This window comes from Salvia hispanica, chromosome 3, assembly GCF_023119035.1.
Source record: "Salvia hispanica cultivar TCC Black 2014 chromosome 3, UniMelb_Shisp_WGS_1.0, whole genome shotgun sequence".
Classification (NCBI taxonomy): domain Eukaryota; kingdom Viridiplantae; phylum Streptophyta; class Magnoliopsida; order Lamiales; family Lamiaceae; genus Salvia; species Salvia hispanica.
The window spans coordinates 14,745,084-14,754,278 of NC_062967.1; the positions used below are offsets into that span (position 1 = coordinate 14,745,084).

At 40.2% G+C, this 9,195-nt stretch overlaps 1 pseudogene; it reads right to left on the reverse strand.

Annotated features, from left to right (window-relative positions):
- Nucleotides 1–6,600: 6,600 nt before the first annotated feature.
- LOC125209360 lies at nucleotides 6,601–8,864 on the reverse strand (annotated as a pseudogene).
- Between the last annotated feature and the right edge of the window lie 331 nt (nucleotides 8,865–9,195).

The following is a 9,195-nucleotide window of genomic DNA, read 5'->3' on the forward strand; positions in this document are numbered from 1 at the left end:
AGCACGGCATGGGTGGCGATAATATTAGAAACCTATACTATTTACATTTGAGAAGTCCACCTTATATGAACTACGCTATTTCTTGGTGGCAGTTGCCACCTATACGGCATGGGTGGCTATAATATTAAAAACTAAGCTTCATAAATCCATATCGATGGAGACCATATACAAACTTAGTTCGTAATTATCGCTTAGATATTTAAGTTATGGTTTTTCATTAATTATCCTTAGCCTTAGTGCAGATTAAAGGCTTAATTAAATTCTGTTGGTATTTAATTGATGGATAATTAAATCTTTTATAATCTTTTAAACATCTTATTAAAGGATAATATATTAATTACTAAAGATTAATCCATATTCATGTCTTCTATAAGATTTATCTAAAATAATTAATTATTTATATCTTTTACGGACATGAATAAATAATCTTAAATTAATTCCTTATTAAGATTGGGAAGAGAATATATTTTATTATTTAATGAAATCCTACATATCTATCCTAATTAGGATTCTAGATATATAATATAATTTAGGAAACTATTTAATTATTCTTATCTACATCATCTAGGATATAAAATATTCATAGATATAGAAAATAATCAAAATATTCCTAAAATCTAGGGAAATCTTCCCAAAATATTTTATTTCAATTAAATAATAATATTTTAATGATATCTATTAATTTAGGAATTAAATAATCATTAAAAATAAGATTTCATCGATATCTCGTCGCACGAGGTTCGCACGCACGACGAACAACAAAATCACACCGGGGTGGATCCGCCGGGTCGGCGATTTCGCCGCCCAGCCACCGCCGGCAGCCCGCGCGACGGCGCGGCTGCTCCCGCTTTCTCCCACTGCGGCGCGATCGCGCCGCGTCTCCATTGCCGGAGGTCGCCTAGCGCGCGACGACCGCCGCGCCGCACCGGCGACTTGCCCTCCGACCGCCTGCGAACTCCCATGAACGAGCTGCCACCGCTCACGGCGGCGTAGCTCCTGCTCAGCGTCGCTCGGTCAGGGCATGGCTAGGGTTAGGGTTTAGGCTAGGGTTAGGGTTTTGCCGCGGCGAAGAAGACGCCCGCTGCTCTCGGACGAGCAGCGAGGTCCGCCTCTTTCTACCGCCGTCGAAGGCCGGACATCCAAGGAAGATTGCTAACGCGGTCATGTCGGCGGCGTGGACGAGCCCTCGCTCGCATTCACGTCGCCCTTGATCGCCGGATTTGCCAGTTGATCCCGGACCATTCCGGGCGTCGGGACAGCGTGCCCGCGCGCCACGGGGCACCTAAATCTGTACGTAGATCCTCCAGCTCCCGAGCAACCCATTGCGCGCATGTGCGCGATTCGTCTCGGCTTGTGCGCCGACAGATGCACGTCTACGATAATTTGAGTTGCTTCGATAGTTCTTGGGTTCATCATGCTGATGCACAATAAAATAACAAGAACATGCTTCGAAAACAAAAGCATGCATACATGAATTCCATGAAATTTAAATCAGATAATCGAGCCAAGCTCGATACAGTGAAAGGGGTTAGCGCCAGACGCATACATAAATACGATTACATATGTCGGATCTATTTAGCGGATTATTTAGACAAATCGTAATCATCTCACGTCATAACTCAAATAATCACATGCTTTAAATTAAATGAAACCTAAAACATACATTTCAGGTTTAGCCATTATACACTTGATGATTCTCCACAACTCGAAGATAGCTGCGCCTTACTCTCGTGAAGATCTTTAGTACAAAACCACGGATCTTGACTGGTTCCCGGACTGTGAGCGATATCGGGTGGCTGTTCACCGACACTAGGACTTAAATAGAGAAGGCAATCCTTCCCACGGAGGAGAAAAATTCGGCCTCTCTTGGGCCGAAAGGTACGGCTGAAAAAACAAGGGTATTTTATTGTCTCCTTTATTCTCATTTATTTATAATAAGTCACATATTGGGCCCAGTGATGATCTATGGAAGGCTTTGGATATGGGCTCCTCCAATTAGCTTTTTTACTAATTAAATTCAACCCGATTTAATATAAGCTTAAAATTGGAATACGGCCGGCCCTTCTGAAGTAATACTTGCACTCACAATCAAAATCCGAAATTACAAGTACTTGGGTTTCCAATACTTTATATTTATTTCCACTTCACTTAAGATAAAAACATCCATTAATTAATTGTATGCGCTATGGATAATTAATTAATATCTTATTATTCGAGAAATTTCGTAGAAAATCTTATTTATTATTCATAGAGTAATTAAACTCGACTAGCTAGGTTCAATAATAAAACCTTATTTCAAGCTTCTCTTGAGGATGTTATCCATGAGACTCGCTCAGCGATTAATAATAGCGATCTAGCCATGATCTTAATCTATACCAATATACCAGGGCTTATTGGGTTGTAGCCATTTGGTAAGTCAAAGTAGTGCATAATAATCAATACGTATGCTCAATGCTAGCGTACATTGATTGAGAAATGTATTCTGAACCTAAGTGATAGATAACATAAAAAGGCTTGTCTGTTGTTAGATCCGTTCGATCAGCATACCACACCAAACGTCGTCTTATTTGTTAAGGCTTAATCGGACTACATTGCAACCTTTCTGATAGGTAGTCTAAGCCTATCTAGGTTGTGAAATAATTCTTTTCTTTGTTTAGAACTGACCGTGTTACCTTAAAGTGAATGGGCGGCATGTAATACAGTCTCTTAAAACAAAGACTTAGACCTTACTTATACATTTAAATATGCAATAAACAACCATTAAATGTAAAATATAACAACATTATAGCAAATAATCTGTTTATTCATTTGGAAAATAAAATAAGAGTTTTAACTTGATATTCAATCACTCGAAGGTGATTTCTAGTATACAAACTCTAACATTATGAACATCGTTTCTAACTCAATATCGATGCTGACATTTTTTGATGTCAAGCGATACTCGGTCATCCACCAAATGTTGTCTATATTTATCATTTCGATCGGTCCATAAAATATTGTCCACATTTGCTTTTCCATTTTAAACAAGTGGGTCATACTTTCCACTAACTCATTATATAAATCTAAGATTCACATTTTACTAACTTTTTCCCCCTATTCTCTTCAAATTTCTTAAAACACGCATAGTCAAATGTGAACAATATTTGGTGGACGAAGGGGTATTGAAGAATCAAAAAATTGATATGATTTTCAGTTCTCAAAGCTCTCATTTTTTAAAAAAAGTTATCACTAGAACCACTCGTGAGAACTCGAGAATGAAATCATAGATTTCTCAAATGTATTAATATCGAGTTGACATTATAAAATATGTTAGAAGTAATTGTTGATGCGACTAAGAAAATGAATCAAGGAACTAATATTCAATAAAACTACTCGAGTAAAATGTTTTGTAAGTAGGGGAGTACTATTGACAATGATATTAGTTGAAAAGTGTTACTACCTCCGTCCCCAAATATTGGCACGGTTTACTATTTGATCCGTCCCGAAAGTTTGACACATTTCACTTTTTACCGGTTTTGGTAGTGGACCACATATTCCACTAATTCATTCCTACTCACATTTTATTATAAAACTAATACTTTAAAAGTAGGGCTCCATCCACCAACCTTTTCAACTCACTTTCCAATACATTTTTTAAACTCGTGTCAAGTCAAAGTGTGTCAATATTGAGGGACGGAGGTAGTATATAGGAAGAACTGATACTAGAAATCGAAAACATTGTTGACGTCTAAACTCGAACTTTAGATGCATTTTGATTCGCATGAATTATAGACAAACAAAAAAACTGTTGTACTTTTTCCATAGTTTGAGTGCTTAGTAATACTCCCTCCGTTCGACAAGAATATGCACTGTTTTCTTTTTAATTCATCTTACAAGAATATGCACTTTTCAATTTTAGAAACTATTTTATCTGTAATGAGGTGGGACCAATTCTCCACTAACAATACTTTAATTATTTTTTTCTCTGCCTTTGTACTTTAGAGCATCCGCAATGCAAATAGAGTCGTATGCATTGCGACCATTCTCTCTCTCCATATACGTCGGCGGCCATTATCTTTGCCACATGATTTAGGCAAACCATAGGTAAACCGCAATAAAAAATAATTCAAAAAATACTACATTTACGGAATTAAAATAATGGATTAAATTACGGAATTAAATTTACGTACATAATGTGATACGGAAAAATTAATTCATTTCATTAAAAAAAGTACAAATTTATTAAAAAATACATGATTTTTTTTAAAAAAAGAACTTCCACACACGAGCCCTACCTCCTCGTCATGTCGCCGCCACGGGGTATCCCGAGCCCGCGTCGGAACCTAATACGTACTGCACTGCGGCATCCCCGAAATCCAGCTACGCATGCTCTCGAGGCGTCCAGTGAAGAAACATCTTCTCCGTGATGGTCCCGTTAGCGGTCCTCTTGGAAGGCCTTGTACATCGCTCCGCGTTTTGGCAGAAGGTGTACTGCGTGGGAGGGGGAGACGTCAGTGCGATGATCCTCCCCACCGGTACCGTTGCGCCGACTGTCCAGCAGGCGATGTGACGAGCATAGGATGGAGGGTCCGGAAACTCCTCAGCATCTGGGGGGAGATCGTGGGATCCGCCGGCTGGCTGCCGTGTAGTCGCGGAGATGGGTGTGCCTACGCTTCTTCGGCCACCCGGCGTCGCACCGCCCGGAACTTCTTGGAGTCCTTGACGGCTGAAAGCATTCCCGGAAGTGGAAATCCGCAGCACTTCCCCGCCAAGGACGACTCCGGCTATCCTCCGGGCGTCCTCCTCATTACGCCCACTAGTGAGCGACGGAGGGCGTTGGCCTAACGCCAAAGCGGCGACCACGGCCACGTGCGCTCCCACCCCTTCCGGACCTCCTCCCGCGAAGTCCTTCCCGTGCGGGCGGTCCTCCTCCAGCGCTCAATCTTCGCCCACATGTTGGACCGGAGTTGTTCGCAACCGGCGGATCGTCCACACCTCACCCCGGCCACCCGGCGTACTCGTCCGCGTCCACTTCCTCCGGGTGGGGTGTCGTCCGAGCGGGCTGCCATGACTCGCCGACCGCCTTGGCCTTCCCCTTCGTCTTTCTTCTTCTTCGCGCGCCCGCTCCGTGGACGAGGTGTCCGGATCCCGGATCGATCCATGTCATGCGATGACAAAGGTCATCGCCGGTGAACCGCGTCTCCACGGGTCGACGTGTGAGACGAAGCCATCAAAAATCCGAGAGGACGATAGACGTGTCCCCCGGGTGACCCCTACATCCGGGATGCATACACATCATCTGCTGCATCATCGCCATCATATCCTTGCTTGCATCGTGGCATACCTCCTCCCCCCCTGCTGGCTGTCCGCCGCCGCATGCCCATGACATTCCCCTGGTTCCCACCCCGGCGCTCGCCATCATCCCCATCGTGATTCCAAGGGACGTTAAACCCTGGGCCATCGCCCCATCCGGATCACGGGTGCGTGGAAGTCGAGATCCACTCGTCGGCTGGGTGGACTCGTTGTTGTGATCCATCGCTCGATGATGCTCTTGTCTGAAAGTTAGAGAGAAAACTCGTTAAAACAAGTGGTGCAGATGAAAATGAAACTAAAATCGCGTTTATATAGATTTTTTTAAAAAATCGAAATTCGGCCCAGGCCCGATCGGAGCGCCACAATGGCGACGCGCATCGACGTGCACGCCTCGCTAGCCAGCAAAAATTTGGCCGCCTCTACTCCAATGGTTCGACTAGCGGCAACATTAAAACCCATGCCGAACCAAAGTGCATATTCTTTGGGAGCGAAGGAAGAGAAAATTTGACACTACCTACATTATTTTTGTGTTTGCTAGTTCGGTTGACCAACATGGTTTCATCCCCTTTTTTAGTAGTGATGCATGGTATAAACGGATCAGGATACATTTCCAAAATCTTTTTATTGTGAATAAAATTTTAGTTGAAAATTAAACAAAAGTAAAACATAAATAAAAAAAGGAAAATCAAAATTGGAAATAAATTTTGTGTTTGAAAAGAACTTTTAAATCAAAGAAACGATACTTTTGCAAAGCCGGTTCCGGATCCATGTCCATGGAATTCGTCGGAACTGCTACTTCAAAACCCGATCCAATTGTATCCACGCCCGGGGAACCACTAGGCCCACTACCTATGATAGTTTGAATGTCATTTGACTCCTTTCCCACTAAACCATGTTTCAAACAATCAAGAACCTTCCTCATTATGTACAAAGAAGGTGTTCGGTTTGCAAGATTATATCCGATTAAATATGTAGTGTATTTAGTTAATAAGATTCGATCCCACAACTCGATCCTAGATGAATTATCATGGGATATTAGTCATTGATAACACTCATGACTAAAATAATCTTTACAACTCAAATCCTAGATTATATTTTGATATTATTATTTTATCTAGGAAACCAATCACCACCAAAGGTTCTATACGAGTTCGGTATGAGATTTCTACACGGATATAATTGCATGATCCTTTTTATACAATATACCATACAAACCATCTAGTTTTACAGAACCACTCCCTATTCTACTTACAACAGCATGTTGATCCTTAATTCGAAGAAATAATTAAATAGGAAGACAATTCTGTATATCGGAAAAATCATACAAACACCAGTTTTTCTATCTCTGTTAAATAAGGTACAACAAAAACATCACATTATTCAGTACAAGATGAAAAGTTGATAAAAGATAGTACTACTGCATTTATTTGACAAATGCACCTGAGGAGGTGCATCCAATTTGTTGGTCGTCGTAGTTGATCGATAAATCAACTGCAAGAAGCCGACCAATAGCAATTCAACTAATCAAGACAAGATTAGTCACTCAAATATCCTAAAACTGGGCACATAGCACATCAATTGTAGTTGATTGATCAATCAACTACAACCTGTCCAAGAACAGATTTTATTGATCATATATTCATGATTAATCATTAATCATTAATCATTCAACAGCTAAAACTATGCACAACAAATACCACCGTTTTGTCTAACAAACAACCTGTGCTTACAGCCAACTTGTGTCACTGCTGCAAAAGCAGTATATTTGCACATTATGACTTCAGATATCCTTTTATTTCAAGTATGAAATAACTTGCTCTGCCAGAACTGCTGGAGAATGACATATTGCTTCACTTTGCTGCAATACTATCTGAGAGAGTGAAATTGAACATTGCATTAGTTATGTAACCGAAACAGAAGAGATAGTCGATGGCAGAAAGATGACTGGATGGTATGAGGAGTTTTTGGGTTTGATAAGTAGATTCTGTATACACCAATGAGGAAGGTTGTGATTTGAAGTACAGAGATTGCATCAAATATACAAGCAAATTAAAACAAGGAAACTTCACGAACATCCACTTCACTCACGAGCCCAAGACTCAAGAAGGAAGCAAGGAAGCTCTAGCTAAATGGACCTGATTTTTCTTGAAGAGCAACCGGCGACTCTTATTATGTGGGCATGCAAGAATGAGTTAAAGCGATAATGAGTCTACAATGCATCGTAGAAAAGTAGATACCTCAGAGTTCAGTGGTGGCTCATATGGATCATCCACACCTGTGAAACCTGTAAGGTATATACCATTTTATCAGTCTAATTCAGTAGTATATTTTATCTTAACAGGGTAAGTAACAAATGCTTATATGCTCTTAGGTTCTTTAATGGTATGAATTTATATATCAGGTCCAGGAATGAAAATTCAGAATATCTGCAAGACAGCATTTTCTGGTAGTTACCAGTAAGATTCTATGGATATTTCAGCTTATTCATCTGATAGTTGAGTATTTCAAATAAATTATGGATCCTAATCGGGTAACTATAGGAGCTGAGTTGACAATCAATCAGCCAGGACCTGTTCTCTCCTAACAAATGAAGCACTTCTCCATTTTACTGTACGAAACTATATTATGGGTTATAATTTAAAAAAAATATTCTAAACCACATAACTGTGATCTTACAATCCATCATACCATTACAAATGATTCTATGCAATCACTTTAGAAAAGGAAAATGCAAGGGTTATATAGGAAGAGTTTCCAGTGCTGTCAATCAATTTGGAAATGTGATCCTGGGAAACTTTGATCTCCAAAATCGTTGTTCACAAGAAAGACACACACGGTAGAGAATGGTTTAGACTTTAGAGAGATTGCTTTCCCAGCCTTTTTTAAGCAATGTAGCTTTTATTATACCAGTAAAATCTAATAGAAGATAGTGGTAGCAAGTACTAATACAAATACAGAAAAAGAAGGATAAACAATTTAAGAATCACAATTGCCAATCAACCATGCAACGCACCTTTGATTTTTCCAGCTCTGCAAGCTTGTACAATCCCTTGGGATCCCTTGTCTCACAAACTTGTAACGGCACATCCATATATACCTGCATATTTTTTACATTTTTTAAATGCTGCAACAAATTATATCTCATGACATGACTTTGCTAATCAAACATCTCGCAATACAGAATACTCTGCAGCATGCAAAGGACATAACCTCAATAAAAACCCCTTCAGGAAGTAAATCTCGGCAGGCATCTCTCTCCTTCCTGAATGGTGATATTAAACTTGCAATACAAATTACTCCAGCATCAGCAAAAAACTTTGCCACCTCTCCTGCATATAAGAAGGAAAGTTGATTGAGCTTCTGATTGGACAATTAACTGAAAATGAGGTAGGAAACAAACCTATCCTTCTTATATTCTCAGATCTATCTTCAGCTTTAAAAATTAAATCGCGGTTTAGACCGTGCCTACAGTTATCCCCATCAAGGACATAACTGAGCTTTCCTCTGGCATGTAAAGCACGACTTAAAGCACATGCCACAGTGCTCTTTCCTGGAGTTAAAAAGATCAGAAATCAATAGGATCCAGCACCGAGCATAGGCAAGTTGTTGTAAGAAAATAAGGATAGATGCTATAAATGAAATGGTTAAGAAAGACAGGGAAGCAATTCTACACCCCAAACAAAGGCACTATTATTACTTATTCTATTTTCAAATTTATAAGATTCAGAGATTTGCAATCACTGTATGAGAAGTGAGAATACAGCAAATAAATGCAGCATCTCACTTATTGCAGCAAAGTCAACATTGCCCCATATTTCTCTCAATAACTACACCACCTAACTCAGGGACGTGAATTTCTCAGAAAAGTCAAGAACTCAGAGAAATACAACCAGAGACTGACCA